The sequence below is a fragment of the Octodon degus genome, unplaced genomic scaffold (assembly GCF_000260255.1).
Source record: "Octodon degus isolate 3935 unplaced genomic scaffold, OctDeg1.0 scaffold00317, whole genome shotgun sequence".
Taxonomy (NCBI): Eukaryota; Metazoa; Chordata; class Mammalia; order Rodentia; family Octodontidae; genus Octodon; species Octodon degus.
The window spans coordinates 141290-161677 of record NW_004524893.1 but is presented as its reverse complement, the minus strand read 5'-3'; the positions used below and the strand labels follow the sequence as shown (position 1 = coordinate 161677).

The window sequence follows — 20388 nt, the reverse complement described above, 5'->3', positions numbered from 1 at the left end:
AGCATCTGCCTGGCAAGTGTGAGGTACTGAGTTTGATTCCTGGTACCACCAAAGAAATAAAGAATAGAGAGAGGGGAAGGAAGGAAAGGAAAATAAAAAAGAATAGAAGGAAAAGATAGAAACAAAGCTTTTGTAACTAAAGAGGGGAAGATGGTTTCAAGGGAGGGAAGGGGATTTAGGGGGAAAAGAATCAAAATATATCATATACGGGTGCAGATTCCCTATGATGAATGTGATCATTGTGTATATCTAAAACGTACCAATAAAATTAATCAGAAAACAACAATGGAGAGATTTAGCTAGTATTTTGTTCTCATCATTTGGTCTTTTTTGTACTAACTACAGTCGTCTTGGAGTATAGCACCCACTTATGTTCAAGATGAAGGTCACATTGTAGAGGACCACCTGAGCAGTTGTCCTTGAAATAAGAGCGACTGTCACCATTTTGATTGAGCCTAACCCTGTTTCCTTGTATTGCTATGTACAGAGCTGGCTAGAGCTTCTGTTTATCCTTCAATTGGCCTTAAGCAGTGTATATTGCTCTAGCTGAGGTGCTGGTGATAGTCCTTCAAGGTGGCCTGCATGTTTGTTTCCCTGGTAACCTATACCTGCTGCTCTTTAATGTGAGCCAGGTTGAGATAGGATGAAGAGCCAATGCTCCATGCTGCCAGCTGGGATTGAGCCTCGAGATAGAGGCTGTGACTTTCTGGGGCTTGAAAGACTACATCAAAGCTGAAGCACCAGATCCTCCAAAACATTAGATAATAGCTCAATAGCATAGAACAGATTATTGTCTTTGCATATCCTTCTCTTCATATCCTCTCTGCATATGGCAGAGGTAAATGTAGACCATCCACCTAGCTCAGCTCACAGTAGTCACCTACTTCCCACAACTCTCAGTCAATCCTCCTCAAGCCACCCCCCCCCCCACTGAATAAAAACCAGTTTTGGCCCTGGGTCACTCTCTTGGTTCTGGAAAGCCATCTTCATGGCTGGACTTAGAGTGCTCTACCACGACTCCCCAGTGATTAAAAATATAATTTAGTATCTTTACTTTCGCAGTGGGTTGCATTGAAAGTGGTAGTTTGGAATCAACTTGATGGGATTCCAATAGCGTTACTTTGGGATTACAAATATTGGCATCTTGGACCAAGACGAGGACCTGGAAATGATTCCTACATCACATGACAATAGTTGGAAGGAGCCTGGATCGCTAATGCTGTTTCTTTCTACCCCTGGAGTGCCGCCAGACTTGTGTGAGAAAAATAAATGTCTCTTTGGTTATAACATCACACTACTCAGATTTCTGTTACATGTGATGGAATGGACTTTTAACTGATACTGTTTTTTTTTTTTTTAGCTGAAAATTAAACATCAGTGCCTGGCTTATACATTATTCTCTGCTAAATTTATTATGGGCTTTTCTCCACAGGTAGTTGTGGTTCTTTCTGAACCCAGAAATTAGATTTTAAAAATTTGTTCCAGATACATAAAAGTTGTACAGATTTATTAGGTATGGTGTCCTATTTTGGTACATTTGTATGATATATAATGATCAGATCAGGGTAATGACATATTGATCATTTCAAAGGTTTAGCATTTTTTATGAAAGAATGATCAAATTCCTCTCTAGTAAGTACTTTTAAATATACAGTGAATTATTGTCAATTGTAGTTACTCTGCTTTGCTACAGAATACTTGTCTATCCAGTAACACCCTTGCACCTGTTACCTATCTTCTTTATCTCCCTCTGCTTAAAGCTTCCTATTCTCAGTAGCAGTGTTCTATTTCCTACATCTATGGATCAAGCTTTTAGCTTTCATATGTAAGTAAGAACATGTTCTATTTGTTTTTCTGTGCCTGGCCTATTATATTTAACATAATGTCTTCCAGGCTCATCCATGTTGCTATAAATGACAGAATTTTATTCTTTTTTTAATGGATAAATAATATCAAATCTATATATGGGTGTCATGTTTCTTCATTCATCTACTGATAGACACTTAGGTTGATTTCTGTATCTTAGCTACTGTAAATAGTAATATGAAACACAAGGTAGTACAGGCATCTCTTGACATACTGGTTTCCTTTCCTTTGAATATATACTCAGTAGTGGGAGTGTTGACTCAGATGGTAGTTCTGTTTCTAGTATTTAAAGGAAGCTCCCATACTGTTTTCCATAATGGCTATACTAATTGGCATTGCAAAGTACTATTTTGTATTAGTACATCTCAACAGTACCTAAGGATTTCCCTTTTTTTGTGTCTTCACCAAATGTTATTTTTTATCTTTTTGACAATAATTGTTAGCTTTTTATCATTATAACAAAATACCTGAGGAAATCAACTTAAAAGGAGGAAATGTTTATTTTAAACTCGGATTTCAGTCCACAATTGCTTGCCTCTGCCTTAGGACTGTGGCAGCATAGTACATTGTTGGTATGAAACAGTGGAAAACATCTGTTTACTTTATGGTGGCTAGGCAGCAAAAATAGGGAGAAAGGAAATGGTCAGGCTTCCAATAGTTTCTTTAAATGCATTTCCCCAGTGATCTAAATTCCTTCCAATAAGCCCTACTTCCTAAAGGTTCTACTATTTTTCACAGGTGCCACAGGCTGGCAATCAAGCCTTTTTTTTTTTTTTTTTTTTTTTTTAGAATATGGGCCTTTGGGGACATTTAAGACTAAAACCCTCACAGTTTTAATGTCAGATGGCCCTCATACCCTTAATCTTAGTGCCCTTAATTGTAGCATTGCACCGTTAGTCAGTCACACACTTTAGAGTCAGCTACCTGTATAAAAGCATCACCTATGACTGCATGAGATTTTGGGGGAGCATCGAGACACAGCTGTAACAGTTAAAATAGCTTTGATATGTATTTTGAAGTCAGATGTGATGTCTCCAGCTTTGTTCTTATTCAGTATTGCTCTGACTATTCTTTTTTTTTTTTAAATACAACTAGCTTTATTAAAAGGAAATTCAATTTCTCGGTAGCAATTAAGTAAACTGAGAACATATACTTGTACCAAGAGTTATGACCCTAAAAGTTCTATAATTTTATTATACATAACATGGGCTATTTTTGTCGGCGAAGATAAAATATATTAGGACTTTGGTTACCTTTAATGTATGAAATGTGCTCCCTTTATTTTGATTTCTTAGGCAGAGTGAAGGATTAAAACCTCCAAGCTGAAATATCACTGCCAAACCAGTTCACCAAACCCAGACACAGGTGATGCAGAGAGCGTTGACTGGCATGCATTCACGTGATGACTTGCACCATGAAGTCTCTGAGGAGGCAGCAAGGCAAAGAAGTTAAATCTTTCTCCCATCTTCTGAGGGTTCATTAACATATCATACCCCTGAAGTAAGTGCTGCCTCATCAGTGGCTCATCTGATTTACCTAAAAGAACCTTCAGCTGGACATCAATACCCATATTTTTAAAAAATGTTTGCTGTTGTATTGGACCCAGAGAAACTACTTTTCCTTGTGCCATCCTGCGCAAATAACTGAAGTCCACATCAGCTGTTAGGTCTGCTGTTCCAGGGGCAATTAAGACATCATGAAGCTTGTGGCCACAAAATCCTCTGAAAGTGTCTGTCTTTGTTCCATCATGACCATAATCAGCAATCAGTGCAGCACCTCCAGTGACTGCTATGCGTTCAGAAAGTTCTTGAATGATAACCCCAGCATCAGGACATACTTCAACATGATCCCTTGTTTCATCGTGTTGCAGAAGAGCTTCAGCAGGGGTGACACAAGGCGCCAGAACAAACCTCAGCTTATCGGAAACTTGTGGATCAATATCAATGAGTACTTCTCTCCAGCCTTGGGGTGTTTTCTGAAACTTATGCACAGGAAGAACATCAAAAAATTCATGTGCAAGAAAAAAGCTGTACCCTTTTGGAACATCCTGTAGAGCACGGTACCAGGATACTGGGAGCCCAGACTTAGTAACACCTTTCATATATACTAGAGACTCTGCATTCCACTCTAGTGGGATCTTTGCTTCAGTCAGTGTTGATGCTTGAAGATCGCTTAATCTTTGGCTCACCTCTACCAGGTGAATTGAAATGTCACAGTTCTTTAGCACAGACCCAAGCTGACTGAACACCCTCAAAATGTCTCCCATGAGGGTGCCCCGACCAGGGCCCAGTTCCACCAGCTGGGAAGCTGCATTTTTCCCAGCCGCCATCCATTCACTAATGAACCATATCCCTAAAAGGGTTTTACCTCTCCAAAGATCTGACTTATTTCAGGGGAGGTAATGAAATCTCCTTTTTCTTCCAGCATATCATGGTGCACATAATATCCCTTGGCTGGGTTGGTTAACACCTCCTTCATGTACTTGGCCACAGAGATGGGGCCGGTGGACTTGATTTTGTACAGAAGATGCCGCAGCATCGGCGTCACGCGGTTGTCTTCTGCCGGCTCATTCCTGGAGCTGAAGTATTTCCCTCTCCAAGTACAGGGAATGACCGCGCAAGCCACGCAGCACAGCTGCCAGGTTGTGGCTCTCACTAGCACGGCCATGCCGAGCTCCCGCTCTGACTATTCTTGATATATTTTATTTTTAAATTTTTAATTGATATATTGTAATTTATGACTAATTTGGCTTTTTAAATAACTACATACATATTTCTGTCTGCATGAAGAAATTTTTATTTATTTATTTATTTTATTTTAGAGAAGATTCTACAGGGTGTTCAGCATCTCACTACTAGATCAGACTCATACTGATCTGCCTGTTTACAGCCTCCCAAGAAGTGGGATTACAGGTGCTCACCACCACGCCCAGTCTCAATTGCTGATTCAGCATGCCCCTGAAAGGAGACACTTTTTTTTTGTCTTCTCTTTGTTTTTAAGTTAATTTTATTGAGAAATAGCAATGAGACAGTTTCAAAACTGATTAGTAGGACAGTTTCAATAATTAATACTTTGCATGTTGTTGTCTTTGTAGTGATTATTCATAGTACAAGATGCAGACATGATATCCTGTCCAAACACTATTAGTACAAATCTTTCTTCTCACTGAATTAAGAGAAAGTACCTGCATATCTATCCTAACTATTTTGTATATACAGATACAAAATGATCCTTCATTTTTATCCCCTTTTTTGTTTAGTTTTGTCAGAGATGCATATTCCATTGCCATTTAAGTATTGTAGGTGCATGAATTCAGCAAAATAATCCAATATAGTCCAGTAGTTCATAATAGTAGTGGGTTATCCATAGGACTGGCAATGTTGATATTTTGTGATTGTGTGGAATTTTAGGATTGTTTTCAATATTTGTGTGAAGAATGTGATTAGTATTGAGGTGGAAATTCCATTGATCTAGGTCATTTTGATGGTAGAAAAGTTCTGCCCTGCCCTGATGTTTCCCTCAGATTCTGGCTACGTGGTATAAAGTAGTACCCCCAACCACCACATCTAGGCATTTTTGTCTTGCTCTGTATTTTAACATTGATTTTCCCAATCCATGAATATGAGATGTCTTTTTATTTTTAGTGTGTCACTTTCAGTTTCTTTTATTGGTATTTTAATAATTTTCATTGCACAGATCTTTCATTCCTTTGGTTAATTTAGTCCCAGGTATTTATTATGAATAAGATTAGTTTCTTAATTTTTTTTTCAGCCAGTGAAATTTTTGTGTATAAAAATGCTACTGGCCACATTGGCCAAGCATTGGCCGTGACTCATCCACATGGCTGCCACTGACAAAGGTTCTACAATCTGAGGTACAGGATCTCAGGATAAATCCTGAGGGCATTTCACTGACCTTCTCAGACCAAAAAGCTACAATTCTTGTTGCACAGGTTCTGCTTTACCTTGGTCTTAACCATCCAGTAGAAAAGTATGAAGTCAAAATATAAGAAATAAAGCCATGTTGTTAAGTTGAGCTGTGAGGGACTCAGGTCAATAATTTCTGACATTGCCAGTTAAACAGAAGACCCAATGCTATTATGGGCTACTGGACTCTTTTAGAATATTTTGCTGAGTTTACACACCTATAATATTCAACAACGGAACTTAAAAAATTGGGATATAACTATGAATGTCCATTTTGTATCTGTGTATTCAAAGTGGTTGGGATAGATATATAGTTGCATTCTCTTAATGAATAGAATGATTTGTTCTAATGGTGTTTGTAAGTAGGATCACAAATCTGCATCTTGTACAGCAATTAACTACTAAGAAGAATATATGCAGTGTATTATTTGTTGAAACTGTACTTTCGATTTGATTTGAAACTGTCTCATTGCTATATGTTTATCAATAAAACTTTGAAAAGAAAAAAAAATGCTACTGGCTTTTAAATGTTAAGTTTTTTGTCCTGTAACTTTGCTGGGTTTGTTAGTTTCAACAGTTATTTGGTAGCCTTCTAGGTTTTATGGATATAAGATCAGTTATCTACAAATAGTTGTAGGTAGATTTCCTGTTTTTCAGTTTAGATTTCCTTTATTTCTTTTTCATTGTCTAGTTGATCTGGATAGTATGTCTCTTAATTGTTAGATTCTTAATTAAGTAAAAGCCCACCAAAACTAATAAATCATAGATCTTCTAAGGTGGGATTTCCTACCTAGATAGATGCCCTACCCTGGGGTCCACTCAGTAACATATCAGTTAGCTTTTTCAAAAGACATCTTTGCCTCAAACACGCATGGAAGGGCTTTGCTTGGAAGCACTTGTCAAAGATCCTCTCTCAAACTTCACAGAACATCAAGATGCAAGGTTTGGATTTCCTGTCATCATTGTCTCAAAGGAGACCCTCTAAGGAAAGGGAATTACTTTCTTCAATTAGGCTCTGGTTAGGATTTTCAGACAGTATAGGAGTTAGTTTTATTAATAATGTCCAAGGAGAACGTTATGCCCTGTGTTCTTGGTTCTTTCATCTCTTCCCCACTCATCAAGGTTTTGGTGACTGTAACTCTGACTTTATTTGATCAAAGAGTAAATTGGCATCATGGCTGCTGGCAAAGCTAATCTTTGGATAGAAAGTTTGAGGAATGAGTTAATTGCAGAGAGTGGGCCAACACTCTTATGCCAGAGGGCTTCCTGTTTATGTTGGTTGGAGAACGTTTCTATATTGAGATCTTCTCCTACACCAAATCTGGTCCTATTTCAGGGCCTTTGTATTTTCTGCCCTACTCCGATACTTCCCTCAGGTTCTGGCTACATGTTGTAAAGTAGTACCCCAAACCACCACATCTAGTCATTTTTGTCTTGTTCCGTGTTTTCTTAGCATTACTCTGCTACATTCTCATATACTTTGCTTATTGTGTTCTGACCAGAACAAAATCTTCAAGAGACTTGCTCTTTTTTTGTTCTTGTGCTATATCCCAGGAGCAATGCCTGATACATAATAGGTATTTAGGAAGTATAGTTGTATTGAAAATAATAAGGATTGTTTATATATATATATGGGATCGAACTTAGGACCTTGTGCTTGCCAGGTAGACAGTTAAGCCACTGAGCTATACTGAGCTATGCCCCCAGCCTCACTGTACATTAATTAATTAATTAATTTATTTATTTATGGCCAGCTCAGCCCACCCTGGGGGCGGGGCTGATGTGGCATTTGGTACCTGGGATCGAACTGTAGTTTCTGTGCTTTGCCTAAGCAGGCGTTTTATACCACTGAGCTATCTTGCTGGCTCTTGATTGTACTCTTGAAGTGGCTGCAGTGCAGTGCTCCTCAGGTATCCCTCAGTCCTCTATTCAAATTGGATGGATGGTGAAAGAGTATGGAATCTGGATGTCCTCATTTCCTCAGCAGTGCCTGTGCCCTAGCCAGCCTTCAGGCCTGTAGATTTATTTGTCCTTTTTCATCTTTGCCTGGAGCTCCTTCACTGTTTATTGATAAAGTAGAAGTAAAAGTTGATCAGACTCATAAAGTTCAAGGCGATGAGCACAGGTGGCATGAGCCTCTGTAGTGTGAGGAGCATGGCAGGGTTTGGCTTTGAGTCTCCTGAGTGGTACCCAACAAAGATGAGGAATTACAGTTTCATCCCAGAGCTGAATCCCCACTGACTACTTGTTCTATTCTTCAATATTTTGGAGCCTTTGAGAATATGGGGATGCTTTAGGCAGCTAGGCTTGGGGCTTCTATTTATACAATCTGAAGTCCTTTCCAATGCTGTCTACTCTTCCTGGAATCTTTTATTTAAAAAATGACTAAGAGTTCAGGATCTCAGACCCTAAAAATAAACTCACCATTTCCCACATATAGCCTATTGTATTTCTGTAGGCTTACTCCACAAGACACACAAGCTTCCTCCCCTAGTGCTAATCACCATAGTTTCTTGGGCTGATATGCAGGTTTTCCTATTCTCTGTGATTCACAGGATCCTGTTAGATAGCAACATCATACTGTGCCTTTCTTCTGCTTAAAAGCCTTTAAGGGACATCCACTGAAATGCCTTATGTCACCTGTGGGGCTGTGTACTGCCTGGCCTCTGCCTCTCCACATAATTTCTTTCCTCTTTCCCTCTCACCACTCTAGCCATCACATGCTCCTATTGCTACTGGAACACTTGCATCATGTTTTGTTTTAGAGTATGTGTCTTTGATATCCCTTTGGCTTAAAGGATTAGTCCCATAAATATTGTATGTATGAGACCTTATCACTTGTCTTGACTCAGATGTTCCTTTCTTGGTGAGATCTCTGATCACCTTGGATAAAGACTTTCCAACCACAACTGCATTTTGGTCACGTTTAATCATCTTGTCATACTCGAGTTCTGTCCTGACTTTTATAGGTCACATATATTTAAAATTTTGGATGGTCTCTTAAATATAAGCTTTACAAGAGCAGGGACCTTGTTTATTTTTCTTACTGTCATGTTCGCTTTTGGTCTTCCATTGTGTTCAGCATACTATAGATACTCAGTAATTTCTTGTTCATTGAATTAGTGTATATCTAACCCATATGACACTGAGGTTTTTCTCTAGATATGGACATATCTGAGAAATGCAGATGAGATGGTGCTGGTAATGTTTCCCTGATTTCTTCCAAAAGCTCCATATAGGCCTCTGTCTCGAAAGGGAGTGGGGGCAAACCCACACTGCATTCTAACTTTTTAGAAATGTTTTATTCATTTTAATGAGAAAAAAATATAAAATAGCAATGAAACAGTTTCAAAATGGGTTAGTCAGACAGTTACAATAATTAATACATTTCATATTGTTGTCTTCATAGTAGTTATTCATAGTACAAGATGCAGACATGACATAATATTTTGTCTAAACAATATTAGTACACACCTTTCTTCTCATTGAACTAAGAGAAAGTAGCTGTATATCTATCCTAACTATCCTATAGTTACATACATACATACATATATATATATACATATATATATATTTTTTTCCCCTGACAAAATGGACCTTTATTTATATCCCCCCTTTTTTGTTTTGTTTTGTCAGAGATGGCTGTCCCATTGCTGTTAGAGAAGCTGTATTTGGAGAAGTCTTTAAAAGACTTTTTCATACTTGATGCCAGTCCAAATATTGTAGGTGCATGAATTCAACAAAATAACGCAATATAGTCCAATAGTCCATAATAGTAGGAGTTATCAGCACAACTGGAAATTGTCTGAAGTTGTTGACTTGAGTCTTCTACAGCTCAGCATATTAATATAGCTTTACTTTTTATACCTTGTGGTTATACTTTTCTGCTGGATATTTAAGACCAAGTTAAAGCAAGACCTATATAACTAAAACTGTAATTTTTGCTATCTGATAAGGTCAGTCAAATCCCGTCAGGACTTACGCTGGAACCATGTACAGCACCTTGTGGATCTTTTGTCATTGTCAGCCACCCTGCATTCTAATTTTAATGTGACTGTGTAGGTTTTGGTAGGAGTTGAGGTAAAAAGTAATAAAATGGATAAGGATGTGTCCATCCTAGCTTTGTACCCACCTAATGAACAGATACTACATCTTATACCAAAAATTGCTATCAAACCCCCCAGTTCTTACTCAAACAGAAATTTACTTCTGTCCAAGTAAGCCTTTTCCCCCCACCATCTTCCATCCTATAGGACTCTGGCATGAGAGAAGGAGATTTCTCTGCCTGTTTTAGAAGAAAGCCCCAAAGGGTCCCTTCAAACCAGGTGAAAAACAATAAGTAGATGCCAACTGACTATAAGCTCACAGTGGAGCTCAAGGGACAACCTAACCCTAAACTTGCATACCAGCTTGCTAGTGTTACAAATGTTAGCATCTGTTTCCTTATGCCCAGTTCTTTGTTCCTTGCTCCTTTGAGATGACATGTGTTCCTGGCTTTTGGCTTATTTCAGTACATACACTCATGATATTTTAATTGGGATTGCAGTGAATCTGTACAACAGTTGTGGGAACATGATTGTTTTTACAATGTTCTTCCTATCTAGGAACAGGGAATATCTTTCCATTTTCTGAAATCCTCTCCAATCTCTTTTCTAAGAGTACTGTGATTTCACTGCATTAATGTTTTGCTTCCTTTGTGACACCCATTTCTATAATTCATTTTTTTGGGATGTTATTGTGAAAGGCATAGTTTCCCTAATTTCTGTCTCAGTGTGTTTCCTATTTGTGTACAGAAATGCTATTGATTTTTGAATGTTGACTTTGTATTCTGCTCTGCTAAAGAACCTGGTTATTAAATCTATAAGTCTCAGTAAGTTTTTTGGGCCTCTTATATAAAGTATCATGCCATCTGTACATAACGATAATTTCACTTCTTCCTTTCTGATCATTATTCCTTTCATTTCTCTTGTGTAATTGGCTGATGCTTCTGCAACTATATTGAATAGGAGTGGTGACAGTGGACATCCTTATCTCATTCCTGGCTTTAAAGTGAAGGCTTTCAATTTGTGTCCATTTACTAAGATGGTGACCATAGATGGATTTTATCAGGTTGAGGTAAAGTCCATCTATTCCAAATTTTTTAGGGTTTTTAGCATGAATGAATGTTGAACTTTATCAAAAGTTTTTTTGCATTTATTGAGATGATCATGTTATTTGTGTCTTTTGTTTTGTTGATCTAGTAGATTACATTCATGTATTTGCATGTGTTGGACAATCGCTGCTTTCCTTGGAGGAATCCCACTTGGTCATGATGTATAATCTTCTTCATGATTTGCTGCATTCTGTTCACTAGTGTTTTACTGAGGAGTTTTACATCTATGCTCATTAAGGAGATTGACCTGTAGTTCTCTTTTTGGTTGGGTCTTTCTCTGGTTTTGCTACCAGAATTATACTTTCCTCCAGAAATGAGTGGGAGAATTGCCTTCTTTTCACTTTAATTGAAGTATTTGAGAAGAATGTTCTCTAAATTTCTTGTAGAATTCAGCTGTGAGTCCGTCAAGACCTGGGGTTTTCCTTGTTGCTTATTTTTTTAAATTACATTTTGAATTTTGTTGGCTGATGTTGGGTTATTCAGAATTTTTATATCTTTTTGATTCAGTGCTGATAATTCATATATATCTAGGAAACTTCATTTTTTCCTGTGTTTTCCATCCTCTGAGTGTAAAGATTTTTGTTGTAGATATTGATAATTTTCTGAATTTCTATAATGTCCAGTGATTTCATCATTTTCATTCCTTATTGCATGGATTTGAATTTTTTTCCTTTTTTTCATAAGGTTGACTATGGATTTATCAATTTTATTTATTCCTTCAAAGAACCAAATCTTCAATTAATTAATTGTTTGTATTTTTTCTATGTCTCCATTGCAATAATTTCTGCTCTAAGCTTTATAATATTCTGCCTTCTTTGGGCTTTGCACTTGACCTGCTCTTCTTTTTTTAGGAGCTTGAGGTGCATCATAAGGTTTTTTTGTTGTTGTTTGGGCTTGATATGTATTCCTGATATCAGAATTCACCACTACAAATGTCTCTTAAGACAGCTTTGATTGTATCCAACAGGTTCTAGTAAGTTATATCTGCATTTTTGTTTGATTTTAAATTATTCTTTAGCTTAATCTGTGAACCACTGGTTTTTAAGAGATTGTTATTTAATTTCCATATGTTTATGAAGGTTTTGCAATTTCTTCTGTCAGTAGTTTTTAATTTCATTGTACTATGGTCAGGTCATATTCACAGAATAATTTCATTTCCTTTGCATTTACTTAAACATGCTCTGTGTGCTAGCATATGGTGTATTTTAGAGAATGTCTCATGTGCAGTGGAGAAGAAAGTGTTTTCTGACGTTGTTGAGTAGAACACACTTTAAATGTCTACAAAGTCCATTTCTTCACAAGTTTGGTTAGATCTGTTATACCTTTGTTGATGTTTTGCTTAGTTGATTTCTTTGTGTCAACAAGCTATTAAATTCTCTCATTGAAATTTTATTATTGCTCATTTGATTTGATTTTCATATCTGTTATTAAAATTTGTCTAATGTAGCTGTGTGCTCCTACATTGGGTGCATATATACTTATGATTATTATCTCTTGCTCTTGTAGTTTTCATCTAACAAGTGTGCAGTGACCTTTTTTATCTCTTTTAATCATTCTTGGTTTGGACTTCACATTGTCAGCAATCAGAATAGCTATGCCTGCTTTTTTTGAGTTCCTATCACATGGAGTATTGTTTTCTTTTCTTTGACTTTAAGTATGTGAATTTCCTTTTAACTTAATTGTGTTTCTTGTATGCAGCATATTGTTCAATTTTGTTGCTTGATCTACTCTTCCATTCTGCTTCTTTTAATTGGTGAATTGAGGTCATTTGCATGGACTGTTATAGGGGATATGTATGGCTTATCTTTGTCATGTTATTTTCCTGCTGTTGGTTCCCTACTTTTTCTGTCTGTTAAATTGCTTAGTCTGGTGAGTGAGAGAGTTTAGCAGACTAAGTGCCTGCTTAGGCAAGTGCAGGGACTGGGGTTTGATCGCCAGCACAACATCCCATGTCAGCCCCACCCTCAGGTGTGCTGAGCTGGCCACCAAGACCGGGTGTGGTAGTGCACACCTGTAATCCCAGTGCTGGAGAGGCTGGAAAGAGGAGGATCACTATGAGTCTGAGTTGTGTGTGACCCTGTACCAAACACATTAAAATGAACAAATAAACAACAAAAAGCATAAACTTAGTCTGCTTTGTGGCTTCTTTGTGTTGTTCTTGAAGTTGTGGTCATTTTTGTCTCAATTCTAGAATATCTCTCAGTGTTCTTTCAGTGGTTGTAAATTTCTTCAGTTCTTTGTTATGGAAGTATCTTATTTGTCCATTAATTTTGAAAGATAGATTTTGCAAGGCAAACCATCAATCTAGATTCAAAGTTGTTTTCTTCCAATATCTTAAATATTTTACTCCAAGGTCTTCCTCACTTGATGTTTTATGTAGAGCAGTCTGCTGTAATTCTGATGTTTCTTTTCTCTAATACTTTTTAACATTCTGTTCTCTTGCTGAATTTCTGGAATCTTGATTATTATGTGTTTAGGTATAGCTTTATTGTGATTAAGGCTAACTGGAGTTCTACATTCCTTACATGTATGTCAGATTTTTTTCCTATGCTTTGAAAATTTCTGCATATAGTCTTTTTATGTCATTTTGGTTGACTTGTGTTTTATTGACACCTATCAGTATTACATTGCTTTTCTTTGAATCATCTTGCAGCTGTTGACTTTTTATTTCCTTGTTCTTTGTTATTTTTAAGAGATTGTTCCTTTTGTGATCACTAGCTCCAATGCTATCTTCGTTGTCTGAAAATCTACCTTCAGTTTTGTTCAAGTGTTTTTGCCAGCTTTCAATGGAATTCTTTTTTCCTCTATATGTGTTCGAATCTGTTCCATGCATTCTAATTCTTTTCTGTATTGTTCATTGAATATTTCTGTCATTTTTCTATTTGCCTGTATTTTTTATCTATTTCTTTTTTAGATATGTTGAATAATGCTTCCATCATTATTGTCATTTCTTTTTTGACCTGAAGCATTATTTCTGATCTGATTTCTTCTTATAGTCTGATAGAGTTGTTTCTTTCTTTTTCTTTATACTGGGAAAAATTTATGTATTTAGAATTAGCCAGCTAGACTCAGTTTAGATGATCCTCATTTTGTTGACAACATCTAATGCATCATAATTGGGAGCTAGTCAAACATATGCCTTCTTCTCTCCATCAGGCCTGATTAGGGCATTGACCTTGGCAACATTGATGTCATACAGTTTCTTCACAGTTTGTTTGATTTGGTTCTTATTGGCTTTGACATCCATAATGAACATGAGTGGTTTTTTTTTTTTTTTTTTTTTTGAACCAAGAATTGAACTCAGGCCCTTGAGCTTGTCAGGGAAGTGCTTATTCTACTGAGCCATCTTCCTGGCCCATGGTGTGTTTTTGTCCTTGATATTTTTCATGGCTGACTCTGTGGTCAGGGAGAACTTAATGATGGCATAGTGGTCAAGCTTGTTTCTCCTGCGGGCACTCTTCCGAAGGTATTTGGGCTGCCTGTGGAGCTGCAGTGTCTTGGGATGGTGGAAGGTAGGCAGTGTTTGTATCTTCTTCTTTTTGAGGCTGTGGATGCCTTTCAGCATGGCCTTCTTGGCCTTGAAAGATTTTGCTTGGGCTTCTGCTTTGGAAGGGGTAGGGGCTTCCTTCTTCACCTTCAATGCCATCTTGGTAAAGAGGCCAAGTTGTTTCTTCAGTTGCTATGATTTCAGAAATTTCAGATGTGTGACTTTCAAGTTCCTTTATATCTTTGTCTCCTGAACTTGTTTTAGCTACCCTGGAGTTCTGAGACTGCCTTTTTTCTCCTTCCTTTTCATATTTTTGAAGTTTCAAATATTCACCTTGTGTCAGCAGAGATTGTACAGGGTTGGGTCATGAGTCAGCAAGGCTCACCAAAGCCTTTGCTGTCCAGGATTCAGCATGACTTCTGCCATAGTGGCATGCTGGCAAGCTGTAGTTAAGCAATTTTCCCAGGGTGATGGTGGGCAAGCTCTACAAGGTTCTGATGATGGTGGGAAGGCAGGTAGGGCTCACAAAGACTCCCTCAATGGTGGTTTGGTAGGTCACAGCTCAGATTGGCTCCCTTGACATTTGGGAGGGACAGGGCTAGAAAGACTCCTTAACTATCTTGGGCTCATCCTGCCTTTTGAGATGGTTCTGGGGGACAGGCTGCCCCTTAGTGAGGCTCCCAGAATGGTAGGGGTGGTGGGCAGGTGGACAGGGCTCACCAATGCTCCATATCTGTCTGCAGCTCAGCCTGCCTCCTGTGATGGTGGTGGCGAGCTGAGCAGGGCTCTTAAGTGTTTCTTGTATGTAGCATGTTGTTGGGATGTTACTGCCAGTGTGTTTCTTTCGATTGGTGAATTGAGATGATTTGCATTGATTGTTATAAAGGATATGTATTGGCTTATCCTTCTGATATATTTTTTTTCCTGTTGTTGATTCCTTGTATTTACCTGCTGCTTCATTCCTTGCTCTGCCTTAATGTTTTTGAAACTGTGGTCTTTATTATCTTCTTCTAAAATATCTTTCAGAACATTTTGGAGAGCTGATTTAGTGGTCATGAAATTCTTTACTTATTCTTTGTTTTGGAAGTGTCTTTTTTTCCCATTGATTTTTGAAGATAGTTTTGTGGGGGTATAGCAGTCTCAATTGGAGTTTTCTATTGGGACTTGAAATACATAACTTTATGCTCTCCTTGACTTGAATACTTGTATTGAGAAGCCTGCTGTGATTCTGATGGGTTTTATGTTTCTTTTCTGTAGCCACATTTCATATTCTGTTCTTTTGCTGATTCCTGGAACCTTGATTATTATATGCCTTGGTGTAAATATATTTTGGTGATGGTTATTTGAAGTTCTATATGCCTCAATTATTATTATTATTATTATTATTATTATTACTACTACTACTACTACTACTACTACTACTATTTGGTGGAACCGGGGATTGAACTCTGGTCCTTGCGCTTGCCAGGGAAGTGTTTATTCTACTGAGCCATCTCCTCAGCCCCTGCCTCAATTATTTGTATGTCAAATTCCTTTTTATTTTTCAGGTGGAGAAATTTTATACCAGAAGTCCAGAGCTACAATTAGTAAACGTAGTTAATACATGCATTCCCTTTTCAGTAAAGCAAACACAAAGGTATTAACATTTTTTAAAATCTCATGCTGGGGAAGCAACTCAGGTAGAACATAGGCATGAAAGCCCTGGATTCAATTCTCACTTTTGGGGGAAAGAATTAAAAAATCAAGCAGGATGAAGAAAAAAAAATTTGCTCCATTATTGAAAACTTTTTGGTCTTAATGGTACAGTATATGCACAAGGACAGGTACAGTACAGCACAAGGACCTAGATTCAGTGTTCAAAATTCTAATGGTGTTTGTAGATAGGATATCATGTCCGCATCTTGTACAGCAATTAACCACTGGGAGGAATGTATGCAATGTGTTAAATTATTGAAACTGTCCTACCAATTTGATTTGAAACTGTATCATTGCAATTTGTTTCTCAATAAAATTATGGGAAAAAACCAAAATTATACATTAAAAGAAAAAAAGCTTATGACATAGGTACTGTTTTACTTGTGAAATAGGAAGAAACTCTTCAAGTGGGGAGAGGAACAAGGAAGAGAGAAGGAAAGAAAATTTTAAAAAAGAAGAAAGAAAAAATGGAGTCACAGCTTTTGTAAATGGGGAAGGGAAGAGAGTTTAAGGGAGGGAAGAGGAATGGAAAACAAAGAATCAAGTTATCGCATGTACAAATTCTCTATGATGAATATAATCATTATGTCCATCTAAAATGTTACAATAAAATCTGACTGTAGAATAAAAGATATTTTATTTAATGTTTCATATTTTCAATAGGTTTTGACTTTTAACTGGAAAATAGGTTAACATATAAACCAAGAAGTACTTTGGCAGCTGAATGAGAGCTAGGGCAGTGAGGAATAAAGAAGTGTCATCACAAATTGGTGGAGAACCAGAAGTGAAAGTCTTATGTTTGAATACAGGTTCTCTGTAATCCAGGATCTACTGGCCCTGTGCCCAGTCCTCTCACATTGAATAAATCTTCATTTGGGATTTTTTATTTTGGACTTTTAACTTTTTTTTTTTTTTTTTCCAGAAAGGCTCTCACTATGTAGTTCAGGCTGGCTTTGAACTTACAGTGATCCTCCTGCCTGTACTCTGAGTTCTGGGACTACTGGTGTACACCACCAGATCTGGTTTGTTTTGAGACATAGTCTCATTGTGTAACCCAGGCTGCCCTTGTACTTGTAGCAATCCTGGTGAATCAGCCTGCCAAGTACTGGGATTACTTATAGCCATGTGCCACCATGCCTGGCTTGAATGAGTCCTAGTGTTAAATTCTGAGTAAGAATAGAGACATGAGATATGATAGAGTTCAAATGAAGATTTAGAAAGTTGTTTCCAAAACTTTTTTTAACTTGTATGCTAACTTGATCTAAGGTTACAAAAGTCTTAATTCTTTAACAACCCAAAAATAAACAAATGTCTTACTTTCTGCAGATAGGGATGCATGTTGGGGTAAAGTTCATGCTGTCTTATTCACACCTATCAAATACCCAAAAATTCATGATACTCTAGAAAGAGAAAAAACAACAGCAACAACAACAACAACAAACAGCACAGGACACAGACTGGTTCAGTCTTCAACATTACCAACATTTATCATATTTGCCTCCTGAAGACGATATGTTTTGTTTATTTTCTAACTTGAAAATCTATTTTTATAACTTTTTGAAACAGAGCCAACACACTCTTGGGGAAGTGGGGGAAGAGTAGACCATGTTTGTTTGTTTATTTATTTATTTATTTATTTATTTATTTTGGTGGAACTGGGGATTGAACTCAGACCCTTGCGCTTGCCAGGGAAGCACTTATTCCACTGAGCCATCTCCCTGCCCCCCTTTTTTTTTAAAAAAAATTTTTTTTAGACCATGTTTAAATGGCCACAAAGTCCCCATAGTTCAGAGGCTGGCTTAGGGGAATCATTCACTGCCCCTGGTGCAGGGGACAACTATCTGAGGCTTAGCAGGCCATTCCATGTGCCAAGCAATGCTGTTGTGGGTCCAACTCATAAGTCTTAGCTTGTCATGAAACTGACTCATCCTCAGTCAGTCAGTGTAATGTCCCCTCCCACCATCTGTCTCTGTGGCTCCTTTCCATGACCATCAGAGACTACCAGGGTATGCATGCTTATAAAAAGTTTCTTCCAAGTCAGCTTCACCCACAGCCTTCAGCAAAATATCTGCATGCCTTGTTGCTCATGGCCTCCTTGTATTTTTGAATGAGTTTCTGCTTCTGTTCTTTCTCTTCTACCCAATACTCACTTGGACTGTCAAAGTGAGATGTGATCTGGATTTGGGGCATGAGTTTACAATATTGATGTCAAACTACACTCCTCCACTCACAAATGCCCTTGAGACAGTAGATGTGGCTGCAGTTAGAGAGAATGACAAAGTGGTACTTGCTCACTGGGTTTGGCCTTCTCATATACCACCTCCATGCAGATTTCACACATCATGTCCTTGCTGCACTGCACAGTGAAGGACAGCTCTGTGTCCTTTTCATGGGCCTCATTGAAAGATTTATGTACTGGGACCTCTAGGTTGCATCCTTTGGGTGCAGGACCTGCAGGCACATATGTCACAGACATCGCTGTGCAGGTATACACAGTGGTCACCATTACAACACTCTCTTATGGTGGCATAGTGACAGACCTGTTCCTTGATCTGCATCTTCGACTTTGCCTTGGGCACCAAGTCCTGAAAAGGGGCCTCTGTTCATGTAGAGGCAATGCAACCATGGTAGGGCTTCCAAGGCACAAACTCAATGGTATTCACCCAGTCCTTGGACCTTGGACCAATGGCTGGGAAACTCATGTTTCTGGAATTAGCCTCACCTGTTTTCATCTCCAGCAGTAGTCCAGTGACAGAGGAGACTCACAGCAGTGAAGGATGGTTTTAAAGTTAGATCTATAGCAGCTGCTTCTTCTGGTTTCAGTGACTTGCTATGATCACCTCCACAGCAGTGTCCACGCACTCTCCATTTCTAGTACCCTTGCTGGAAATACTTGCATACTACACGGTTGGGACCATCAGAGAAAAAATGCGAGTTGCCAATTATCTCCTTTCTTACAAGTCCCATGCGTGAAAAATGTCACTTCCCCACCAGGGAACATGTTATTCTCATTGTTGCTACTGTTGTGCTCAGGAGATGGCAGAGTTCTTGAAGTCTCACTGGCCTTTGGCTTCTTTCTAGGTTGTTTGGGAGTAGCTTGCTTTTTTCTCTTTAACTGCTTGCCAGCTTCACTGTCAAAATCACTGTCTGAAGAAGACACACTACACCTTGGGTTCAGAGAACCCTGTATGTCAAATTCTTTATCCATGTTTGGGAAGTTTTATGCCATTGCTTCTGTGAAAATTTCTTTCTTTCTTTTTTTCTTTTTTTTTTTTTTAATGATGTTTGCACTGTCTCTGGATTTCTAGAGGGCAAAATGTGATCAACCAAGTTTTGGAGAACTGGGGAAAGACACAAAATAGAAAAAGATATGTCTTTATTTTTATATAGTTGGAACAGGTTCTTCAGGGTCTACAGATCTCACTACATAGATCAGACTCCTGTTCTCAGCCTCCCAAGTGCTGGGATTACAGGCATATGCCACGATGCACAGTCTATTTTCTTTTTCCATCTCAGCCCATCCTGGTAGTGGGTGGCATGTGATGCCAGGGAATGAACCACAATCCCTGTGCTTGCCTAAGCAGTCACTTTAGACTACTGAGCCATCTCTCTGGCCCAGAAAAAGATATCATTTGGTTACTTTTCTTGTAACAAAAATACAAGACACCAGAATTAAGTAAGGAAAGGTTTATTTAGCTCACAGCTTGTGGAGGTTTTGGTTCACCCTCAGCTGGCTCCAAGGCAGAGTGGCACATGGCAGAGCATAACAGTTTATGGTGGCAGAAAACAGCAACAGCAACAAAAGCAAAAAGGGAGGAGCAGCAGAGAGCATGCCTCTTTCCCTCCCTCATATTGTATGCAAGCTAGCCTCCCCAGGGCATGTATAGCACTCACACCCATAATCCTAACATTGGATCATCAGTCAGTGATAAACTCTAGAATACCACCTTGTGACTGCTTGAGGCTTTTTTTGAGGGGGGGCATCTAGGCAAAACTGTAACAGAGTAAAAGAGAAATCCAAAGGATATTAAAGTGAACCAGAAAAAGAGGAGAAAATATTTGCTCACGTTAAATTGCCATGAAATCAAGAGACATAATTGAAGAAGAGAGAAAGAAGATGAACAGAACAAATTAAGAACAATGGTAAGAAACCTACGAAGTACAAAAAGAAAGAAAAGAAAACCTAACAACTGAAAATGAAAAACCAGTTGAACAAAGAAAAGAAATAATGAAATTCTGATTTCCACAGCTCTGTGGTAGTG

The 20388-nt window shown here is 38.1% G+C and overlaps 2 pseudogenes across 1 annotated transcript; both read right to left on the bottom strand.

The window, feature by feature from the left end:
- Positions 1-3127: 3127 nt before the first annotated feature.
- On the bottom strand, positions 3128-4533 carry LOC101592543 (annotated as a pseudogene). Its single transcript, XR_192923.2, has one exon. The product of XR_192923.2 is annotated as a protein arginine methyltransferase NDUFAF7, mitochondrial pseudogene (transcript).
- A 13523-nt stretch (positions 4534-18056) lies between these two features.
- On the bottom strand, positions 18057-19334 carry LOC101564831 (annotated as a pseudogene).
- Between the last annotated feature and the right edge of the window lie 1054 nt (positions 19335-20388).